Source organism: Pan troglodytes, chromosome 5 (assembly GCF_028858775.2).
Source record: "Pan troglodytes isolate AG18354 chromosome 5, NHGRI_mPanTro3-v2.0_pri, whole genome shotgun sequence".
NCBI classification, from domain to species: Eukaryota; Metazoa; Chordata; class Mammalia; order Primates; family Hominidae; genus Pan; species Pan troglodytes.
The window spans coordinates 155,277,324-155,286,584 of record NC_072403.2 but is presented as its reverse complement, the minus strand read 5'-3'; positions in this window follow the sequence as shown (position 1 = coordinate 155,286,584).

Sequence of the window (9,261 nt, the reverse complement as noted above, 5' to 3'; positions counted from 1 at the left end):
TCCTCCTCAGCCTCCTGAGTAGCTGGGACCACAGACTCATGTCACCACACCTAATTTTTTTTTTTTTTTTTTTTTTGTAGAGACAAGGTCTCACTATGTTGCCCAGGCTGGTCTTGAACTCCTAGGCTGAAGCAATCCTCCTTCCTTGGCCTCCCAAAGCACTGGGATTATAGACGTGAGCCACTGCACCAGTCTGCCTTTAGCTTCTTTTAGTCTAGAACATTTTCACTGGCTTTCTTTGTCTTTTATGACATTGACATTTTTAAATAATACAGTCATTTTGCCTCCTCTCTGTTTTCTTCTTCTTTTTTTAAATAATAGAATGGTCCTTGTTTTAAATTTATTTGATGTTTTCTTATGATTAGATTCAGGTGCTGGGTGATGTTAAGTTCCTCACAGGATATCACATCTGGAGGCACACAAAGGCCGTCACACCAAGGCGATGTCAATTTTGGTCATCTGGTCAAGGTGTTGTCCTATTCCTTCACTATATAATTACTTTTTTTCTCTGTTGCAATGAATAAGCAGTCTGTGGGAAGAGGAGCTGTTACATTTTAAACAGAAAATGTATTTGACACTGATGGAAAGGAGAGGAGGAAAATTAATGACATAAATTTCAAAGCAACTATTAAATTATTTGATTGCATTCCTCCTCTTTTACTGTCTGCCAAAATTGATTTAAAAATTTTTCTAATAAGAATGTTTTAAATAGTGATATCTTAATAAGCATCAAAATTAAGCCTGAGAAATAAATTCTTTCCTTCCTAATTTCCTCCTCAGCAAAAGTAATAATTATATAAATTTCATTATGCCTGATAAGATAGGGTTTTGGAAAATAGACCTAAGATGTTTCTGATACTGCAGATGACCTATGGTGATCCAATGGGATAAACACTCTAGGCAGGTTGTCATTTGGTCATAAAATATGAGTTATCTTGGGTTTCCATAGAGACATCTAGACTTAAAATGTTGTAAGCACTGCTACTTTCAAAACGTCAGTAAAAATAGCAAAAGCCAAAGCTCTTGAAAAAATTACTTAAATCTTTTTTAAAAGTAGTATAGCGCCTTGTTAAAAATCTGTGGTGATGCCAAAGCTTGTCTTTCCCAGTGGTCCTATGTGAACTGGCCTTGAATAGCCCCAGGGAAAACAGACACCAGGAACTGGTTTCTCTGCCTTTTGGCAAAGGAATAAGACTACATTGACTTCATCTATGAAGACAACCGCCAACTATTTCCTTTGTAAATTGCTAATTTTGTGTAGTGAGGAAAGGAGCGATGGGCGACGTGATTTTTATGGGTTAGACTGGTGTAAGTTCTGCTGAAAGTTTGACATCTTTAGGATCTTACATTTTCTTCAAGTTGAGCTAATGAAAACAGGCTCGTGACTATTTATCACCTGATTTCTAAGTGGATATTGGGTTGAACACCACATATCCATGACTATTAAGGAGGCTTCATGGTGTAGTTTGACAAAGGCTCTCTCCTTGAGCAAACTTCAGTCAGGCCCTAAGTCCTCTTTTTAACCAGGCCTCCACCTTGGCCCCCATTCTTGATGGGCCTATACAGCCCAGCTTTAGCAAGAATCCTGCTAAGCTAGTTTAGAGAGAATCCCACATCCCCAATATCTATGAAATTTCTCATCCCCTACTTTTGATGTGTAAGTCCTTGGCCTCCCTTCAACGAGAAGCCTGTTAAGTTCATTTTGCAAGAACTCTACTCTTGATATCTCCTCTTAGTAATTTCCTAATCACTGACCCCCTCACTCTGCCCATTAGTTATAAACCCCCACATGTTCTGGTTGTATTCAGAGTTGAGCCTGATCTCTTCCTCTTGTTGGGATAGTTTTAAAACCTGTGATAGTTTTAAAACCTATCACTGTAGTCGTGAATTAAGTCTTCCTTACCTTAACAAGTGTCAAAATAAATTTTTCTTTAACATGTTGAAGCATGAACTTGAGAATCTAGAGCAGGAGTCCACAAAGTATGGCCCATGGGCCATATCCAGCCCACTGCCGGTTTCGGTACCACTCATGACTTAAAAATGGGTCTTACAATTCTGAGTGATTGAAAAAAAATCAAAAGAAGGATAACATTTAGTGACCCATGAGCCTTATATGGCAATCAAATTTCAGTGTCCATAAATAAAGTTACATTGGATGACAGCCATGCGCATTTGTTTCTGTGTTGTCTGTGGCTGCTCTTGTGCTACAATGGCAGAGTTGAGCAGTGGTGACAAACCATGTGACTCACAAAGCCTAAAATATTTAGTGTCTGGCCCTTCGAGAAAATGTTAGCTGCCCCTGGTCTAGAGTAGGTAAAAGGCTGAGATTGGAAGCTGCTTGTTCAAATTCTGTGATTGGAACCAAATGATGTGGCTCATTGTACAGCTCATTGTGAATTGCTTCAGTACCATGGTTTTGTTTTTTTCCTTTTGAAAAGTTGGTCTATAAATGTAAAGGAAAAATCTAAGATACCAAAATATGTTTTCTGGCTTAGAATGTTTTATTTCCTTATATACATTTTAAGAGAGTGGCAAGGAGAAAAGATAATGTATCATTTTATTTGGGTTTAGAATAAATAATACATTTTATTTATGATCATCATGTTTAAAATATTATTTTCTGTTACTGTCTCTGTTTTACATCAAGTAAGCTGAGGCACAGGGAGATTATGTAACTTGCCCAAGGTCACTGAGTGCTAAGTGATCACATCACTCAGAAGGAGCTAGTTAAACCAATGTAACAGCCTTCAAGTTTTAGTGGCTTAGAACAAAAGCTTATTTTTCTCATGCCTTGCTTCTTGTCCATCTCAGGTCAGGCCAGGAGCCTAGGCTAAAGGAAACTTCACCACCGGGGACATCAGCTGCTGTGGCCAGAGAAGAGAACATGGTGAATAATGCTTCATACCTTAGGGCAGGGCTTCTCAAATTTAAACGTGCATAGGCATCTCCTGGGGAGCTTATTAAATTCACATTCTGATTCAGGAGGTCCTGGAGGGCCTGAGATGCCATGTTTCTATCAACCTTCTAGGTGATGCCCATAGTGCTGGACCATGGGCCACACTTTGAGTAAGGAGGGCTTCCTGGCTTTTGCCCAGAAGTGACACATCACTTTTGCTCTCAAAAGAATTAAAGCAAGTCACATGGCCATGCCCAACTTCAAGGCAGCAGATCCATTATCTACATCAGGGAGAAGAGAATTGGAATTTTTGTGAACAGCTCCAATGAAGAGCAAACAATGTGAAGCTAGGATCTGAATTCAGGCAGGCTGGCCCCAGAGTCTGTGCTCTTAATTATAACTGTATACAGTCATGGGTGTTGGTCCATTCTCTATAAAGAGAATGCCTGCCAGGCAGACAGCTAGTCAGGGAGTTACAGTTGACTTGTGTGACTTGACACCGGGTGACTTAGGCAGCTTTAGAGTTCAGTGCAGCAGTTCTCAGCATGGTGCTGCAACTCTGAAGTGTTTCAATTCATTTTTTTATCTTAAAGTGCCAACATTTATGAATTATTCTTAAATTAAAAACATAGCTGGGAGCGGTGGCTCACACCTGTAATCCCAGCACTTTGGGAGGCCGAGGCAGGTGGATTGCTTGAGCTCCTGAGCTCGAGACCAACCGAAGTAACATGGTGAGGACCTTGTCTTTACAAAAAATACAAAAAATTAACCAGGGTGGTAGAGCGCTCCTGTAGTCCCAGCTACTTGGGAGGCTGAGGTGGGAGGATTGCTTGACCCAGGAAACAGAGGTTGCAATGAGTACCTCTGCGCTCCAGCCTGGGTGACACAGCAAGGCCATGTCTCAAAAGAAAAAATTAATTTTTTTGAGACAGAGTCTCGCTCTGTCACCCAGGCTGGAGTGCAGTGGCATGATCTCGGCTCACTGCAAGCTCCGCCTCCTGGGTTCACGCCATTCTCCTGCCTCAGCCTCCCGAGTAGCTGAGACTACAGGCACCCGCCACCACACCTGGCTAATTTTTTTGTGTTTTTAGTAGAGATGGGGTTTCAGTGTTCGCCAGGATGGTTTCGATCTCCTGACCTCGTGGTCCACCCGCCTCGGCCTCCCAAAGTGCTGGGATTACAGGCATGAGCCACCCCGCCCAACCTTTTAATTAATTATTTTTAAAAACATACCTTTTAGTAGAATCAAGCCTCTATACTCTCTCATCTAACATTCTGCTATGCTTTCTTGTTTTGGAGAAGGGGAAGGGTTAAAGGCTGGAACTGCTGGTCTGGAAGAGTCCTAGGCTTGTAGTCAGCACAACAAACTCAATTCCCAGATGGTGTTGGCTGAGAATATGCAGATATGAGCCTGCTGCCTGTACCCATAACTGGGAACTTCTAATATGGTCATAAACTACTGAGTATTGTGTGTGGGAGTGGTGGGTCTCAGGCCCACATTAAAGTCTTAAATAGAGAAAAATGGACTGGATTACCGTCAGCAGAGTGCTGAGAGAATATTACATCTCCTTTGATTGACCTTTTGATGTCCACAGAAAGCCCACATCCCGTGCCTGCAGCCACCCACTTTGCTGTCACTTCCCAGCTGAAGTGAGGAGGGACTGTTCAGTAACATCGAACTGAGCAAGGTCTCTGTCTACCTCATGGAAAACCTGATCTGGAAATGATAGTTGGAATAAAATAAGATTACTCTTCCATTAAAAGGAAATCCACCCAAAAGAGAGAAATAGTGGTGTATTTCAGTTTTACATAATAATTTCTCGAGATAAGATAACCCATTGCATTAGTTGATTCAGTTACCAATTTAGCTAAGTGTGAGGGAGAACATGGGCCTTGACTTTTTTTCTTTCAGAAAATCAAGTTTGCCATATTGAAAAATGCTGTCAGCTCTGCCCACCGGTTCTGTCATTAATCATGGGAAGAGCTGATCAGGTTTTGATTGTTTCTCCAGAGGCACTTTTGTCATGTAATGCATATATTTCAATTAAAATATGCAGGAGAATGCAAAGTTAATAATTAAGGGAAAATAATAAAGTGTTGCCATTGCTATTAATTACTAAACCAAAACCTACAATGTGATTTTTAAAAATTAATGGAACAGATAGAATTCTACTGTTTGCTAGTTTTAATCCTAATCTCAGAAGGTATTACCAGTTATCTCTCTCGGATGTTTGTGCCCTTTGGAAATGACCTATTACTAACTCCACCAGTAATCCTGACTTCATATACAATTGCTGTCAGCTCTTAATCTAGCTTGGGCTGGCATTGGTAGAAAGTCATTTCTTTCAATGACATTTCTATATTGGAGGCCTGAATAAATGAAGGATGTCTGATTTTTATGTCAGCAATGTCACCATCATGATTCAAATGCTAAAGAATTTCAGGAAAGATTAAATTTCCTCTTGACCTGAGAGGAGTCCCATCCTCTTAGTGATGAGTTCCACAGGTAAGCCTGATACACTGCCTGGGGTTCTCTTATCCTAAGCACATTTATCAGCTTCATAGACCTCAAGGATTATGTTACTTTTCCCCCTCAACGTTCCACAATCTCTATGAAATCTTTCCCAATTACTCCAGCCCACAATAATCGTTTTCTTCAAACTCCTACTTAGTGTCACATAGTTTAATACTCAATTGGTCTCTAATTACAGTACTTAGATTGTAAGCTCCTCAAAAGCAAGGATTTAGCCCAATGATAGGCCCAGAGGTGGTTTCTGTAAATGCTGAGTGATGGATTTGCAGTTCTGGACGGTTTCCAGTAAGCAGGACAAATGGGTGAATTGGCACCACCGAGAGGACGCTGTCGCGGATTACTGGGCAGGCCCTCTGTTTACAAAGGTCATAGCTGCCAGACAGTTGGCCAGCCACAGTGGCTCAGCTTAGGCCCCCAGATGTTTTCCTCCAGCCCATTGGAAACCAACGTTTTGGACTAGGGCTTGCAATTATTCAAATTTGGTATTGAGAAGTCAGAAAGAACAAGCAGTAGAGGGGCAGGAAGGTAAAATATTTTATTTTGATTTTTTTTGAGACAGAGTCTTGCTCTGTCACCCAGGCTGGAGTGCACTGGCATGATCTTGGCTCACTACAAGCCCCACCTCCCAGGTTCACGCCATTCTCCTACCACGGCCTCCTGAGTAGCTGGGACTACAGGCAGCTGCCACCATGCCTGGCTAATTTTTTGTATTTTTAGTAGCGATGGGGTTTCACTGTGTTAGCCAGGATGGTCTCGATCTCCTGACCTCATGATACGCCTGCCTCGGCCTCCCAAAGTTCTGGGATTATAGGCGTGAGCCACCGTGCCTGGCCAGGAAGGTAAAATTTTTATATCTGCTTTGCTAGGAGCTAACTTAACTGTGGAGGCATAAAAATGAAAGGGAGGGCATGTTACATATTTAACAGCAAGTGCTGTGCTGTGTAGACATTTATATAACTCTCTTGCTAGGTTAGTCCAGAAGCTGGATTAATATTTTAATCATATTCTCTTGAGAGGAAAAGGCAGCTGGTGAAATTGTTGGAGGTGACATGCCAATCTACATAGAAACCAAGTGTGGTTTGGAGACCACCATGGAAATAATAACTTCAGTCATTAAGTGGAGAATGAAAGGAAGAAAGAAACCAGATAAGTTTTCCAGGATCAAGAAGTTATTTTTATTATAAACTAACCTTAGGGAGACCATAGGCTTTATTATTATTTCAACATTTAAATTCAAATACTGATGGTTCTGTCTCTTCACTGGTGATTGCTCTTGGCAATAGCAGAGTTAGCAATGAGTGCAATAGAACATCCTTCATCTTTATTTTTAAGTTGTCATTTTAATTGTGGATATAAACTTGTTATGTAGGCAAAGTATGGCAAGGAGTACACAACACGATTCATACAGGCTTTCTCCTGTGAACTTGACTACCCACGGCCTGAATTCTAACAGTTGGCATAAGTTCGCTGGCATCCTGAAATCTAAAGGAAAAGGCCCTTCTCCTTTTTTGTTTCCCTGCAGACATAGATAACACCAAATCTTTACAATGGTCTGTAACTGGCACTAGCAACAAGCGTCTGGAGTATAACATGGGTTAGGCTCTGGGAAAGTTATCTTTTGCTTGGGAACGCCCATCCAATGGAAATTGATGTTTATATTATTAACTGGGAATTTGTTTGTGCTTCTGAATTTTGTGGGATTAAGACTGGTGCTATGATATTCTCATGTGTTCTGTTGACCCTTAGGTATTTTAGAAAAGAGGAAACTGAGAGTCTTAGGGTTGAAATAATCAAACTTTGGAGGTGCTAAGGCGCTACTCCAATTATATTGGCAGATGGCCCAGGGTGCAGCTGCTAAAGAATGATCCCAGAGTCCACCCAGATCCCCAAATACCATCTCTTCTGCCTGTAACTGAGCCAGTAAAAGGAAAAAGGGTAGAGCAGAACTTTGGACTGAGATTTCTCTGTGGGAGCAACAGATTGAATTGATAATGGGAAAATGTTCATATTGTTAACGTTTATAAGGTGGCAGTAAATTTCAAGAATTTTATAGCGCTGGCATATTATTTGGGCCATTTTTTCATCTGGTGCTCTTTGTTCACCCTGCTTGGTCGGGTAACATACTGAGAGGATTTGAGGTGAGCAAGATAATTGGGGCTCATCGTGGCATTGTGGCTGATGTAATCAATGTCCTGATCTGTTTCAGCAGCTTCTGGGGGCCACAACAAAGACACATTGATGAAGACCCTCTCTTTAACATTGGGAGGATATGGAGGAAGAGAGGTAAGGACTGAGGAAGTGGTTCCATAAAGGAAGGACAGGATATTCTTGAATTCTCTCCTGATCTCATTACCTGAGGAGGACAGCAGCACTGAGGGTAGACTATGGCTCCAGTGGTTAATTTCACCAGATTAAGAAGAGACATAGCCAAAAAAGGAAGAACATTGGTGTGTAAGGGAGGGACAGTCACTTCTTTGTTCATGCTATTAGTTGATTAGGTAAAGATCATTTGATTTGTCTCTGTGCTAGTGGGCAGAACTACAGTGTACAGTTGAAAGTCACTTTGGACTCTCTTTTCTCATAAAAGGAAGGGTGAGATGGCTTGCAAGTAGGCTGAGAAACATTATTCTTGACATTTGTCCAAACTCTCTGCCTCCTGTCCTTCTCTCTCATGGGTGTGGTTTTTCTTCACATTTGGGTATGAAATCTGAGATTCCATTTCTGATCTCTACATAGGATGACCATAGGTAGTTCAGTACTAGTGACCTGTTTTGAATCAAGGCCTATTAGGCTCACCTAGCTTAGATAGAGCATGGTCCACAGAATCTAGGCTCGCTAGAATGGAGCTGACAGAAGGGAGACTCATCTGTTAGAATAACTAGTAATAGCTAATGTTTATTGACTATTGTGTGCCAGGCATGGCTCTAAGGACTTTGCAGCTATAATTTCATATAATCCTTGCAGTAATCTTGGGAGGTTACTGTTCTTATCCCCACTTAAGGAGTGACGAAAGAGAGCTTTATGGAGTTTAATGCTCACATCACAAAACCAGTGAGTAGCAGAACCAGAATTTTAACTCCAGAGCTCAGATTTCCTAACCATCATACTAAACGATTTCAAAAAGTTTATCCAAATAGGAAAAGAACAAAAAGGACGGTGATGAGTGTCATTTTCTGTCCAGTCCTCCAGGGGAACAAAACCTCATAACTTGGGTTTTTGTTTTTAAGGTAGAGTCTTACTCTGTCACCCAAGCTGGAATGCAGTGGTGCGATCTCAGCTCACTGCAACCTCCGCCTCCTGGGTTCAAGCAATTCTCCTGCTTCAGCCTCCCGAGTAGCTGGGATTACAAGCATCCACCACCATGCCCAACTAATTTTTTTGTATTTTTAGTAGAGACAGAGTTTTGCCATGTTGACCAGGATGGTCTGAAACTCCTGGCCTCAAGTGATCCGCCCGCCTTGCCCTCCCAAAGTGATGGGATTACAGGTGCAAGGCACCGTTTCTGGCCATAGCTTGGGTTTATTCATGAGGCTAGCTTTTGGCTTCTCTCAGCAGGCTGTAAGTTTGAATGTCTTTGTCTACTCTGTGTTGGGGGTGTGGGGGTGGAATTTTTTTTTTTTAATTTTAACAAAGTAACTCTTCTAGAGAGAAATGAACACTTCTACTCATGAGAACAGGTTCCAGGATACTTAAACTTATAGCTTAAAAAAACACAGTTGGGCCAACATCTTGGTCCTTTACAAAAACTGGAAGTAAAATTTCATGATTTTGTAAACATTTTCAATGAGACAGGTCTTGTTCAGAATCCACAGATGAATTTCTAATACTTTTG